Consider the following 15094-nt stretch of genomic DNA (forward strand, 5'->3'; position numbering starts at 1 on the left):
ACACTGTCTATAAAAAGTTTTACAAAAAATATCTATAGAATTTTCTGCAATGATGAAACTATTCTCTGTTCAGTCAAATGGAGTAGCCTTTAGACACATATGATTAATGCAAGTAAGAAAATACATCTTCATTTTACTGAATTTTAATTCATTTCAACTAAAATGTAAATAGTCACATGGCTACAGTATTGGATAGCGCAGAGTTAGAGTAGTTCCAGGAGAAAAATTTGTAACTTTAAATGCTCATATTCGGTGGGGGCGGAGGGAGGCCAATATGAACAAGCAAAGTGTTCTCATTAAGAAGGGAGAAGAAATATAAAATTGAAGAACACAGAATGAAAGAAGTAATAAAAAGTAGAAAATAACAAAACAGAATACAAAGCTACAAAAAAATTTTAAAGGATAAACTTACAAAGCCAAAACTTAGTTTTGAAAAGACTACTAAGATAGATAAGCCTGCAGCAAAAATGATCGAGGAAAAGAAAATACATAAATATACAATTTTTGAACTGAAAACAAGACAATAAAAATAAACATTTTTAATCTTAAGCTGTGAAGGAAAAACCGGGCTGGTCTAACAAGATAACTCAGAAGTCTAGGAATGTGAAGGAGAGGCAGGGCCGGGCTAACAAGATAACTCACAAATCTAAGTATTGGAATACTGATCTGAGTCCTGCTAGACTAACTTGTAAATCTAGGTTAATTAGTGTTGGTTTGCTGTTCGTGTTTTTTGCTAGCCAGCTGGGTTTTCAAAGGTAAATAGCTGGCTTTGGAATGTTGGTTTGCTGCCTCCCTGCCTCCACTTTTGTGATGATAATGCTGCTTAAGCTGTTCCATGCCTATTGGCCGAATACCCCAAGCTTGTACTTTACCCTATAAAACCTCATGTGCACGTCTTGGAGGTGCTCAGAGCTTCGGAGCAGAAGCCCCTCTGAGCCCGCCGGAGTAATACATCTGAGTGCTCCAACCCTCCAAGTGGTGCTTGTTTCTTGACTGGCCTGTTGTTTCCGTAACAAAGCAAGTACAGTAACAATTTCATGACCATCATTTGAAATAGATGAACAGAATAAATATAATTTTTAAAGTTCAAAAAGGAAACTGAATAGACCTAAAAACTAAAACTTTTAAAGAAAACAAATTAGTAGCAAAATTCTATCAAAATAAAAGATGATAAAACACTTTTCCAGATGGTTTACAGCAATTCTACCAAATCTTCAAAAAGCAAATAACCTTTATTTTATACAAATAGTTCTAGAGAATAGAGGGGAAGAAAAAGAAAGAGGAAGAACTCCTGTCAATTCATAAATGACCCTAATATAAATTTGAAACCAAACTCAGCCACAGAGAGTACCAAAAACTAAAAAAAATAAATAGTATAGGCCAATTTTATTTATGAACACTGATGTTCAACACTCAATAAAACAACAGAATATATTCTAGTAATACAACTTTTAGTTATATCACACTGAATACAGACATACTGAAATACAGCAATACTGTAATCTATGAATACAAGGATGCTTTGCCAATAAAAAAAATTCTATTATTGTCATTTCTCGATTCAACAAATTAAAGGAGAAAAAACATAAAATTATCTCAAAAGATAATATTAGGTAATAATTAAGACTGCTCACTGTGTTCCAGTCAAAGTTCTAAGTTATGTATCTATAAGCTTATTTAATCTTCACAACAACCTCTGATGTATTTTCATTCTCATTTTACAAATGAAGCTGTGCCACGGGGAAGCCCAATATTACCCAGTTTATAAGCAGCAAGGCCAGGATCTGAATCCAGACTATCTAATTCTAAAGACCATGTTATTCACCAATATACATATTCCTTCTCATATCCAGTTATTTGGGAGGAAGGGGAAGGGGAGAGATTTTAGCAAACTAGAAATAGAGAAAATACTCTAAAATATGAGAAAGTGTATATACTAGCAAACATGCTACTTCATGATAATAGGTTAAATCATCTTGTTTAAGGAAATGAACAGGAAAGAATGCATGTTTCTAGGTAATTGCCTGTCCATGTGATAAAAGAAAATCGACCAATACCTTCACACATACTCAGAAATAAATTCTATATGAATTTAAGACCTGTGCATGAAAGGAAAACCTTTAAAATTTTTAAGGGAGAATATAGTAGAATATGTTTATGACTTAAAGGTAGAAAAGAATTTCTGAAACACTAAGACACAGAAAGCATAAGCCAATAAATTCAAACACAGGTAAAATTCAGAAATTCTACCACTATGAAACAAGAGAACACATGTTGGAGAATAAACAGCAGCAGCAGTTTTTTTCTATACTTAACTACTCTGTGCCCTCAGTTTTGTTTACTAGTTAGTGTTTCTGAGTTAGAAACATTAAATTAATAGATGATCTTTTTGGAGGGGTTGTTGTTTTGTGTTTTTGTTATTGTTTCAAACTTTTTTTTTTCTAGAAAGAGGCTACAGAAATAGGTCATTGTGTAGTTGTATCCATTTAACATCATTGCTGCTTCTTGGATAACCAGGGTTGACAGCCTCTACCTAAAATACATCATTTTCAAAAGTGACCTTTGTGCCATGAGAAAAAGCTCCAAATCATGCTATGCCATTCAGCACTACTGGAATGCCAGAAAAGAATAAAAATCTTCCTAGGTGGTGGAGGGTGAGAGAGTAGACTAGCATAAAATAAACCCTTGGAAAGCTCAAAAAAAGAAAAAAGAATAAAAATCTCCATAAACCTTAATAGGATTACCTCATAAAGGATAATAGAACATATTCTTAAAATCTATCTTCAGCACTAATTTAATAACTTGCTTATATTACTTTTTTATTCGAAAATATTTATTATTCATTTATTGTGCATAAGGCGCCTACCGTGCATTAACACAAGTAGAAATATTTAAAGAAACAAACAAACAAATAGTTCTCTGACCTGGAGAAGTTGCAGGAGTCAGGGGCCAAGGGCGAGAGCGGTGGCCAGATCGAACAACAGATATTTTCAATAAAACGTAATTGCCCTAACAGATTTAAATCAGTAATGCTATAATATCAAAGAGAAACGAAAATCTATGCCTGGGGGTGAAAGGACTACTCATAAAGGATTTCAAAAAGGAGCACTTGTACAGGACCGTAAATGATGAGTAAGAGATTTCAGCATAGAGGTAAGTAAATGGCAGTGCAGATTATGAGAACATCACAGTCCAAGTCAGGGAGGCATGAATGAATAAGACATATTCCAAGGAAAGGCAAGAAGATTGTTATAGTTGACATATATTAGGCTGAAAGGTAAAGAATGTTCAAAACACTTTTAATTGATGAATGAGCCACTATAGATGCATTCAACAGTTACATTCATTCGTTCATTCAACAGGTTCTAACTGCTACAGATACAGCAGGAACAAAATCTCTAACATTTGCGGGGGGAGAGGGCGGTGTAAAAACAAAGATGCAAAAATACAGGCTATCAAATGTGATAAGTGTTTTAGAGAAAAATAAAACAGCGAAAGGGAATAAAGAGTGCCAGGAAGGAAACAATGCAATTTTAAGTAGGATGATCAGGGAAGGCTTCATAATTGTCATATTTAAACAAAGACCTAAAAGAGATGAGGGAGCAAACCATACTGCTATTGGGAGGAAGAAAATTCTAGGCAGTAGAAGTAAGTCCAAAAGCCTGGCATCAATGAAGAAGAACAAGACCAGTGTGGCTGAAGGAGAATGATTAGGGAATGAGAAGGACCTAGAGTTAGGATAGTAGGAAATCAGTTCAGGAAGGTAACAGGGGTTGTGTAGGCTGTAAAAAATTTTACTGTTAAGACAAGCAGAGGCGTAATCTGCCTTTCATTTTACTATAATCACTCTGTTTGCTTTGTTGAGACCTAATGGAGACAAAGGACAAAGCTAGGAGACCAGTTAGAAAAATATGACAATAATACAAATGAGATAGAATGATGGTCTGGATTAGGGTGGAATTAGTAGAAGTAGTGAGACAAATCAGGTTTTTGAAGATATTTCTGAACTCCTGCCTGACAGACTGGATGAAGGCTGTAAGAAAAAGTGAGGAAGCAAGAAGAGACTTAGCAAATACAATGTGGCACATAATAAACTCTCAATTTGTATTAGTTGAATTGAAGTGAACATCCAGTACAATTTGGCTGCAACCTTTATTTCTAGTATTAACTGCCATAATTATTCTATACTGAAGCCAGTTTACTCTCCAGTTCCTTTCGTCCTTAACCCCAGATTAATTTTTAAATTTATATACTTTTAGTGGTTTGGCTTATTAGCCCTTTTTTGCTCCAGGTATTTGCCTCCTTTAATATTTCTCTCCATCCTCACCTCATTCCACCTTACCAGATTCTCCCCATTCTTCAAGCTCCAACTCAAGCCTTATTTCCTACATGAAAGATTCCAAATTAGATCAAAGAATGAACTCTTCCTTTTTTCTACTCCAAGCCCACATATGACAATTAATCTCTATAGCATCACTGTGTAACAACACATCGTATATTCATTCAACAATAAATATTTCTGTGCTCATGATATGTTACCATTCTTCATTTCTCAGTAATCTTTGCCTTATCCCTCAACATGTAGTTTGTCAGGAATCCCAATTCCACCACTTACTATGTGTCCTTGAGCAAGATATTTCATTTCTCTGAGACTGAGATTGTTCATTTGTAAAACACAGATAAATAACAACTATCCCCCAGACTGCTGTTAGGATTTAATGGTATATGTAAGTATGGCATAGATCTGATATGATATTGGTTCCATCACTTTATTTTACGGAGGGAATTGTATCTCCTGTAGCATTTCATACATTGCTCTGCACACAGCATATGCAATAAATAATTGGTAATTGGTTGCTTGACCAATTAAATAAGTTAACATAAATTTTGAGTCCTTAATGTATAAAAACAAATTCTAAATAGATTTAAGACCTTAATTCAAAGAAAAATTTTAAGATTTTTAGGATAAAACAAAATCTTTATCTTTATGATCTTTGAATGGAGATTTCATAAATAGGATACAGAATGCACAATGCAGAAAAAGTGATTAAGTTGACTATATAAAACCTTAAATTTTCTGCATCAAAGCCATCATTTAAAAGAGAATAATCATCAAATTAGACAGGAATTATTCCATTTTGCAAATAAGAAAGCTCAAGAAGGTTAAGTAATTAGTTCAACGTCACACAGCAACTATTAAGCTGCCATTAACTACTAGTGTCGCTTATAAAGAAAGTTTGTACGTTCAAAAATAAAAATACATTTATAACCAAAAATAAAATAAAGAGAATAAGCAAACCACAGACCAGAAGATTGTTCTTTTTGTGCATGCCCATCAAAGGTGTTGATATCAAGAATACTTAACTTAGTGATGTCACCAAGATGGTGTAATAGGAGATCTTAGCCTCCATCCTCCCTCAAAAATTAACAATCAGACAGTTATCAATGAATGAAAATCACTCTGGGAGAGCTCAGGAGTCCATTTTAGAAACTTCAGCAACACAAGATGGGAAAAAACTTAAGAATAAATGTACAAAAAAGGAGAGGAAGAACAGTTTCATTTTGCCTGCATCATCCCATCCTGTAGTCCATCACTGCCCAGCACCAAGAGGCCCAAAAGAGCTCCCTTCATGGGGGAAAAAAAAAGAGATGGGTGAGTGACCAGTTTGATGCCACCCAGAGATAACAAAGCTGAGATATCTAGAGGCTACTGGAACAAGGAAGAAGGGAAGTGGCTACAAGTATCAGCCATGGAGCAGAAGCTACTGCAGTTCCCAGTGGCCTGCTCTGCAGAGGACCCCAGAAGCCTTTACTGCTGAGGACCACAGTTTTCATGGGTGCTTTAGATTCTCCCAGCTTTCATCACTGAGGACCATGCTGCAGACTCTACCAGACTGCTCCATAGAGGACTCCAGCAGCTTTCGCCACTAAACAACAAACAGCCATCACAGCTACCACAGACACCTGGAAGATTTTGCCACTGTGCTTTTGCCCCAGAGGTTTTTATGTTTCCAGATGCCAGACAACTAAGTCTCTCCCAGTTCCCTCCCCTCCCCTACATACTGGACTGAGCACAGGATACAAATGCAGCCAGCCCCAACCTCTGCTTCTGTACATGTGCAAGATGTTAGCCTAGACCCCCAGATAATCTCCACTACTGTTTGTGTGCTTGTGAGCTAGCCCCTGCAACTTGCACCTGCATACTACCAGCCCACCCCCCATCATCAGCCTGCACTAATGTACATGCACCCACAGCTAGGCTCTACATCCACAAAAGTCCACGCCAACAGCTAGAACATCTTGAGCTGCTAGTGTACCCAAAGTTGGCCCCAGCCTAAAGCTGGTCTCAGCTCTTACCACCACATGTGTGTCTGTAGCCAGCCCTGCCACTATGCAGGCACCTTAAACCAGCCCCTGCAGCTGTTTGTGTGTACACCATCAGCTCTGGCCACCACTAACACCTGCCCTTGTCCATAGCTGCTAAACTTAAAAGAACCACTGAGTATCCCAACATCCTTGAAACCACTGAGGATCCCCCACAGTTCTCACCAAGGATTATGCAGTTGTCAATACCATGAACCCCAGCAGCCTGAGCCAAAGAGACTCAAATCCCCCAGACCTGGAGCTGCCACATGCTCCAGCATTTGATGCTCAGCACCACTAGACTGAGGGTCACAGTATGTTTCCAGCATAACCCCCACTTGTCAGTGAACATCTTGCCTTAATAAAGTGAGTCCATAAAGTTTGGAAGAGGTGACTGTTTCTTTAAATGTGCAGACAGCTATGCAAGGCTACCAGAATCACAAAGAATCATGGAAACATGACCTCATCAAAAAAAAGTAAATTTCCAGTAACTGACTCTAAAGAAACGGAGATACACAAATTGCCTAACAAAGAATTCCAAATGATGCTTTTAAAGATGCCCAAGGAGCTACAAGAGAACACAGGTAAACAATTTAGTAAAATCAAGAAAACAATACAAGAACAAAAAAAGAAGTTCAACAAAGAGACAGAAAACATAAAAAAGAACCAAACAGAAATTGTGGAGCTCAAGAATACAATAATTGAACCTAAGAATTTAATAGAGAGCACCCACAGCAGGATGGCCCAATCAGAAGAAAGAATCAGTGAACTTGAAGACAGATCATTTGAAATTATCAAGTCAGAAGAGCAAAAAGAATGAAAAGGAATGAAGAAAGCCTATGGGATTTATGGGATACCATTAAAAATCAATCTACATATTATTTGAGTCAAAGACAAGAGGGAGAAAGTGGCAGAAAGTTTATTTAAAGAAATAATGGCTGAAAACTTCCCAAATCTGGAGACAGATTTGGACATCCAAGTTCATGAAACTAATAGGTTCCCAAACAAATTCAACCCAAGGAGATCTTCCCTAAGACACACTTAAAATGAAACTCAAAAATCAAGGACAAAAAATCTTAAAAGCAGCAAGAGAAGAAAAACTTGTCGCTCACAAAGGAATCCCCATAAGGACTGGACTTGAACCATACTTTAGATCAAATGGACCTAATAGACATATATAGAGCATTCCAGCCGACAGCACCAATACACATTCTTTTCAAGTACACACAGAACATTCTCCAGGATAGATCATATGTTAGGCCACAAAACAAGTTTAGCAAATTTTAAAACGCTGAAATCATATCAGGTACCTTTTCTGACCAAAATGGTATGAAACTCAATATCAACACCAGGAGGAAAATTGAAATATTCACAAATAAATGGAAATTAAACAACAAATTCCTGAAAAATCAAAGAGGTAAAGAAGAAATCAAAAGAGAAATCAAGAATTATCTTGAAACAAAGAAAAAACAGAAATACAACATACCAAAACTTATGGAAGTCACTAAGAGCAGTTCTAAGAGAAAGTTTATAGTGAAAAAATGCTTATACTAAGAAACAGATTTCAAATAAACAACCTAACTTTACTCCTCAAGGAAGAAGAATAAACTGAGCCCAAAGTGAGCAGAAGAAAAGAAATAACAAAATGAAACAAATAAATGAAATGGAGACTAGAAAAATAATAGAGATAATTAACAAAACTAAGAGTTAGTTTTGAAAAGATAAACACAATTTATAAACTTTTAGTTAGACTTACCAAGAAAAGAGAGAGAGAAAGGACCCAAAAAATAAAATTAGAAATGAAAGAGGAGACATCACAACTAATACCACACAAACACAAAGGATCATAAGAAACTACTATCAAAAAACTTACACCAACAATTTCAAAACCTAGAAGAACCGATAAATGTCTAGAAACATACAACCTACCAAGACTGAATCATAAAGAAACAGAAAATATGAACAGAGCCATCATTAGTAAAGAGATCAAATCAGCAATCAAAAAACTCCCAACAGAAAAAGCCATGGGCCAAATTGCTTCACTGTTCAATTCTACCAAACATTTAAAAAAGAATTAATGTCAAGCCTTCTCAACCTCTTCCAAAAAATAGAAGAGGCATGAACACTTTCAAACTCATTTTACAAGGGCCAGCACTAGCCTGATACCAAAGCTAGATAAGGACAATAAACCAAAAGAAAAATAAAGCCAATAACTCTGATAAATGTAAATGCAAAAATACTGACAAACCACACTAAAAGTACATTAAAAAGATCATTCACATGATCAAGTGTGATTTATCCCTCGGATGTAAGGATAGTTCAACATATGCAAATCAATAAATGTGAAAACCCATATTAATAGAATAAAAGATAAAAATCATATGGTCATCTCAATAAAAGCAGAAAAATAACTTGACAGAATTCAACAGTCTTTCATGATAAAAACTCTCAACAAAGTGGGTATAGAAAAAACATACCTCGTCATATAAAAGACCACATACAACAAACCCACAGCTAACACTATACTCGTTAGTAAAGAGCTTTTCCTCTAAGATCTGGAACAAGACAGGGTGCCTACTCTCACTACTCCTTTTCACACAGTACTGGAATTCCTAGCCACAACCTCCTAGTTAGGCAACAAAAAGAAATAAAAGGCATCCAAACTGGGAAGGAAGAAGTAAAACTGTCACTATTTGCAAATGACATGACCTTATATATAAAAAACTCTAGACTCCACAAAAAAAGTTAGAACTAATATAAATTCAGTAAAGTCGCAGGATATAAAATCAATATACAGAAATCAGTTGTGTTTCTATACACTATAAACTATTTGAAAAAGAAATTTTCAAATCCCATTTATAATTCCATCAAAAATAATAAAATACATATAAATAAATTAAGCAAGGAGGTGAAAGATCCATATACTGAAAATGACACTGATAAAAGAAACTGAAGACACAAATAAATGGCAAGATAGCCTATGTTCACAGCTTGGAAAAATTAGTATTGTTAAGATGACCATACTACTCAATGTTATCAACAGATTCAATGCAATTCCTATCAAAATTCCAATGGCATTTTTCACAGAAATAGAAAAACAATCCTAAAATTTGCATGGAACCACAAATGACCCAAAATAACCAAATCAATCCTGAGAAAGACCTAAGCTGGCATCACCACACTTTCTGACTTCAAACTATATTATAAAGCCATAGTAATCAAAACAGTATGATAGTGGCATAAAAACAGACACACAGACCCATGAAAGAGAACTGAGAGCCCAGAACCCAGAAATAAATTCATGTATATATGGTCAACTAATATGTGACAAGAGAGTCAAGCAGACTCAACAAAGAAAGGATAGTCTCTTCAATAAATGGCATTGGAAACAATGTATAGTCACATGCAAAAATATGAAACTGGACCCCTATCTTACATCACTCACAAAAATTAATTCAAAATGCATTGAGGAAGGACTTAAAGGTAAGACTTGAAACAGTAAAATTCCTAGTAGAAAATGTTGGGGAAAATCTCCTTGACATTGGTGTTGACAATGATTTTTTTTTTTTTTGATATGTTACCAAGAGTAGAAGCAATAAAAGCAAAAACGAAAAAGTGGGACTATATCAAACTAAAAAGCTTTTGCACAACAAAAGGAACCAAACAACAAAACGACAAGGAATCTACACACTGGAGAAAATACTTTCAGACCATACATCTTACAGGGATTATATTCAAAATACATTAAGAAATTCATACAACTTAGTAGCAAATCATCATCATCATTATCATTGTCATCATCATCATCATCATCCAATTTTCAAATGGGCAAATGACCTGAATAGGCATTTTTCCAAAGACATACAGGTGGCCAACAGGTACATGAAAAGGTACTCAACATCACTTATTCTCAGGAAAATGCAAATCAAAACCACAACAGAATATACACCCACATTGGTTAGAATAGCTATTATCAAAAAGACAAAAAGATAACAAAGCTAACAAGGATATAAAGGAAAGACAACCCCTATGCACTGCTGGTGGGAAAGTAAACTGGTATAGCCACTGTGAAAAGCACTATGCAGTTTCCTTAAAAAATTAAAAACAAAACTACCATATGACCCAGCTACTCTACTGGGTATACATCCAAAAAAAAAAAAAAAAACGGAGGAGGAGAAGGAGGAGAGAAGGAAGAGGAGGAGGAGGAGGAGGAGGGAGGGAGAGGAAGAGGAAGGAGGAGACAGAGGAGGAGGAAGGAGGAGACAGAGGAGAAGGAAGGAGGAGACAGAGGAGGAAGGAGGAGACGGAGGAGGAGGAAGGAGGAGGAGGAGGAGAAGAAGAAGGAGGAGGAGGAGGAGGAAAAAAGAAAGAAAAAAATCACTATCTCAGAAATCTGCACCCTATGATCTAAGAGCTTTATTCACAATAGCCAAGTTATGGAAACAAATGAAGTGTCCACAGACAGATGAACGAATAAAGAAAACACGGTGTATACATGTACAATAGAATATTATTCAGCAATAAAAAAGCAGGAAATTTTGCCATAGGTGAACCATGAGGGCATCATGCTAAGTGAAACATATCAGAAAGAGAAGGCCAAGTACTATATGATCACCTATATGTGAAATCTAAAAACAAACAAACAAAAAAAACTGAACTCATATTAACAGAAAGTAGATTAGTAGCTCCCAGGGGCTGGGGGATGAGGAAAATAAGGAGATATTGGTCAAAGGGTACAAACTTCCAGTCACAAGAGGAATAATTCTGAGGATCTAATATACAGCATGGTGACTATAGTTAACCATACCATATTATATGCTTGTATGTTGCTAAGAGAGTAAATCTTAGATGCTCTCATTATAACAAGAACAAAAAAAATGGTAATTAATGTAAGGTAAAGGTTGTGGTAACTAACAGTATTGCATAATCATTTCACAATATAGACACTATAATACAGTAATTACATGCTATGCACTTAGTCTAGAAAAACACTGGAAAACAGTCTCAAAATATGTACAGGAATGTTTTAGTCAAGTTATTTCTATAAAGAAAAAATGGAAACATCCCAATGTTTGATAACATCCTAATGGACAGGTAAATTTGGAATGCTCTTATAGTGTAACACTATGAAGCAGAGGAACAATGAACAAGCTAGAAATATCATAAGGATAAATCTCATAGATATAATACTAAGTAAAAAAGGCAAGTTGCAAAAGAATAAATGCAATATAATAATATTTAAATTCAGCTTAAAGTGTGCAAAATAAGTCTTGTTTAGAGATATACATGTGTAATGAGAGCATACTTTAATATTTTTTAACCAATGAACAAAAAATTCCCAAAAGTCAACTATTTTGCCAACAGAACATTCAACAATATAAATCTTTAACTAAGGCCCAGAGGAGTAAGTGGTCTTACTAAAAGCACACACAAGTTGATTAGAAAACACAAGTTGATTAGAAAACAAGTGGGCTATAAATGGTAGTGACAACTAGATAAAAATAAGCTATTCTGAAGTCTTCAAAGTTTTATTTTTTTTCATCTGTGCATAGGAATAAAAACTAAATGCCATATTCAAATAATGTTAAATTATACCATACACGTAAAAAAAAGTCTCATGCACAGTCAAGTAAAACTTCTTCAAAACAGGCAAAGTAGGATGGTATAGTAGAAAGAGACTAAATTTACTCAGATCTGCACTGAAATCCTGCTGCCTCACTGGCTACGTGAGCCTTAGCAAGGCATTTAACCTACCTCAACCTCATTTTCCTCAGTTTTTAAAATCCTATAAACTTCCATTCTCTCATCTGTAAAATTCCTATTCCATCATATTCTGAAAAGGTTTATGTTTTTGTTTGATGTCTGGCACATAGTAGGTGCTCAATACATGGTGCCTGTATCAGTAGAGCAGTATCTGGGAAAAAAGAGCCAAAATTAAGATGAAAGGTGCTATTGACCAAGTGTTTAACTATATTTTTTATTTATGACACTGCAAATGAACCATTCCAATGTATGAAGATGCCTGGACTACTGCAGTGTTCTAAGCATACTCTAGTACAGTTCAAATCAGGTCGTCATGACTAAAGCATCCCCCCATACATTTGTATTCCCATTTACCTTTAATATTGACATTCAATTTATATTTTCAAAATTTGTGTTGCTTTTCATTGTCTCAATTTCCTATTTTAAAAGTACAGAAAATAAATACATATAAACAAAATTAAGTTTCTGGTTGCTTTTTTCCATGTCATATGAAAGCAGTTAGACATTTTCATGAAATTTGGAGGGTATGTTTGGGATGGTCTGGCTTTAATTATAGACTACATGGCACACTAAAATTCACTGAGTGGCCCTGGGGAGGTACCTCACAAGAATAAACAGGCTTTTTTTTAGCAGCTGGACCTCAGGTACAATATATGAGTGGCTCAAACACTGCTGATAGAAATAGGCCATATTGTTAAGGTAAAGAAAGAAAAAGTAAGATGTGGTTTCAAATACGTAACCCAAATTAAAAGTCTCAATGTTAGCTATTCCAAACTGAAGATGCTGATTTCTGATGGAGTGCCTTTTCAAGGAGACAATTCCAAGTGTCATATCCCAAGGTCAACAAAAACAGGGATTAGTTTAATTAACTATGGTTAATGACTTTCCTTAGTCATATTGACAGGCTGACTATAAATAAAAAAATCATTAAATAATAGAAACAACTAATAAACAGGAGGCTTATGAACAGGCCACTGATGAGTTAATAAAAGTACTTGAATCCAGAAGGAACCCTACTTCAAAATGATACCTGCACCCCAATGTTCATAGCAGCACTATTTACAATAGCCAAGACATGGAAACAACCTAAATGTCCATCAACAGATGACTGGATAAAGAAGATGTGGTATATTTATACAATGGAATACTATTCAGCCATAAAAACCAACAATATAACGCCATTTACAGCAACATGGATGTTCCTGGAGAATGTCATTCTAAGTGAAGTAAACCAGAAAGAGAAAGAAAAATACCATATGAGATCGCTCATATGTGGACTCTAAAAAAGGAAAAAAAAAAAAAAAAAGAACATAAATACAAAACAGAAACAGACTCATAGACATAGAATACAAACTTGTGGTTGCCAAGAGGGAAGGGGGTGGGAAGGGACAGACTGGGATTTCAAAATGTAAAACAGATAAACAAGATTATATTGTATAGCACAGGGAAATATATACAAGATCTTGTGGTAGCTCACAGAAAAAAAAAAAAGTGACAATGAATGTATGTATGTTCATGTATAAGTGAAAAATTGTGCTCTATACACATACAATATATATATGTACATGACCATTACTCAATAAAAAATTCAATAAATAAATAAATGAATTTTAGGGGTACAGAAAAAAAATTTTTTAATTAAAAAAAAGTATTTGAGAAAGATTATATAATGGCAGTATATAAGGTGCATCGTATTGGGCTAAAACCAGCAAATTCAGAATTGACTTCAAAAACATTTTCAAGTATAACTAGAAACTGAAACAATTTACAACTGAACTGAACTCCAGCTGCACTACCTTTGCTCACTTCCATCCTTGAATATTTGAAATTGTTACTCTCCCTGCTGGAAACTTCCTTCTCCAAGATCTTCTGAGGTCTTACTCCTCATTTTACTTAGTTTCTGCTTACATGTCACCTCCTTGGAGAAGGCTTCCTTGACTTCATCCAAAATAACCCCATCCTTCTTGATTGTCACCTGTTTTATTTTCCTTTATAACATTTACTGAATTTTTGTTAAATTATTCATACCCCAAATGAGGCAAGAAATAAATACTCAGAAAAAAAGTAATTTTTGAAATAATAATTTTCTGAGCAAATTAGCCCTCTGCATAATTGTGTCATAAATTTACAGTCTAAAATCTAAGTTGGTGTGGGTACTGAGAAAAACTGAACCTACAATTTTTATTTCATTCACTGCATTGCTTTAAGTAAAAATGTATATGCAAACAAGAAGGAAAAATGAAAGCAAGCAGTGTTTGAATTTAGAAGTTGTTTTTTAATCTTCAAAATGAGAAAGTGTCCTGGATTAGGCTGCTGACATACTTTTTCTACATTACATAAGCTTATAAAACACTCCTAGAAAATATCTTCAGTGTGTTTTATCCTTAGAGAGTCCAAAGATTAATGAACCTCATAAAAATGATAAATTAAGTATTTCAGAAGCACATTTGCAAAAGTAAACCATTAAAGGCTTTAGGCTTAAAAAGTTAAGCCTAAATTTGAAAGATAAAATTATGAAACTTTCTAAAGAAATATAGGAGAATATACTTATGACCTTAGGTTGTGGGAAAAAATTTTAAGTAAAACACAGTAAGTACCAACCATAAAGTAAAAGTGATACTATAAAAATAGTGAAAAACATGCCATGGAATAGGATATCTATATTATGTTGAATAGCAAAGGGCTTAATTCATGGATTTAATAACCAACTTTCACAAATCAGTTAGAAAAAGACAGCCCAGTAGAAAAATGATCAAGAGGTTTGAATGGGCACTTTACCAAAAAATTATATACAAATAGCCAATAAACATACAATGAGATTTTTAACCATGTTAGTAATCAAAGCAATGCAAATTAAACCACAAGGAGCCAATACTCATCCACCAGATCAACAAAAATTTACTAATAAAAGTTTAGGCAAAAAATGTAGAATAATGTGAAATCACTGCTGAAAGTCTAAATTGGTACA

General features: G+C 34.8%; 1 protein-coding gene and 1 long non-coding RNA gene across 9 annotated transcripts in view; one reads left to right on the plus strand and one right to left on the minus strand.

The window, feature by feature from the left end:
• DLG2 (discs large MAGUK scaffold protein 2) overlaps window positions 1-15094 on the minus strand; it is a 1704777-nt gene that overhangs the window by 1637641 nt on the left and 52042 nt on the right. The window lies entirely within an intron of this gene.
• The window catches only part of LOC116666408, a 14078-nt gene continuing 4015 nt past the window's right edge, over window positions 5032-15094 (plus strand). Inside the window, exon 1 of the long non-coding RNA XR_004323235.1 lies at window positions 5032-5043. This is a non-coding gene — a long non-coding RNA (uncharacterized LOC116666408). The remainder of the gene's footprint in view (window positions 5044-15094) is intronic.

Source organism: Camelus ferus, chromosome 10 (assembly GCF_009834535.1).
Source record: "Camelus ferus isolate YT-003-E chromosome 10, BCGSAC_Cfer_1.0, whole genome shotgun sequence".
In the NCBI taxonomy this organism is placed as follows: Eukaryota; Metazoa; Chordata; class Mammalia; order Artiodactyla; family Camelidae; genus Camelus; species Camelus ferus.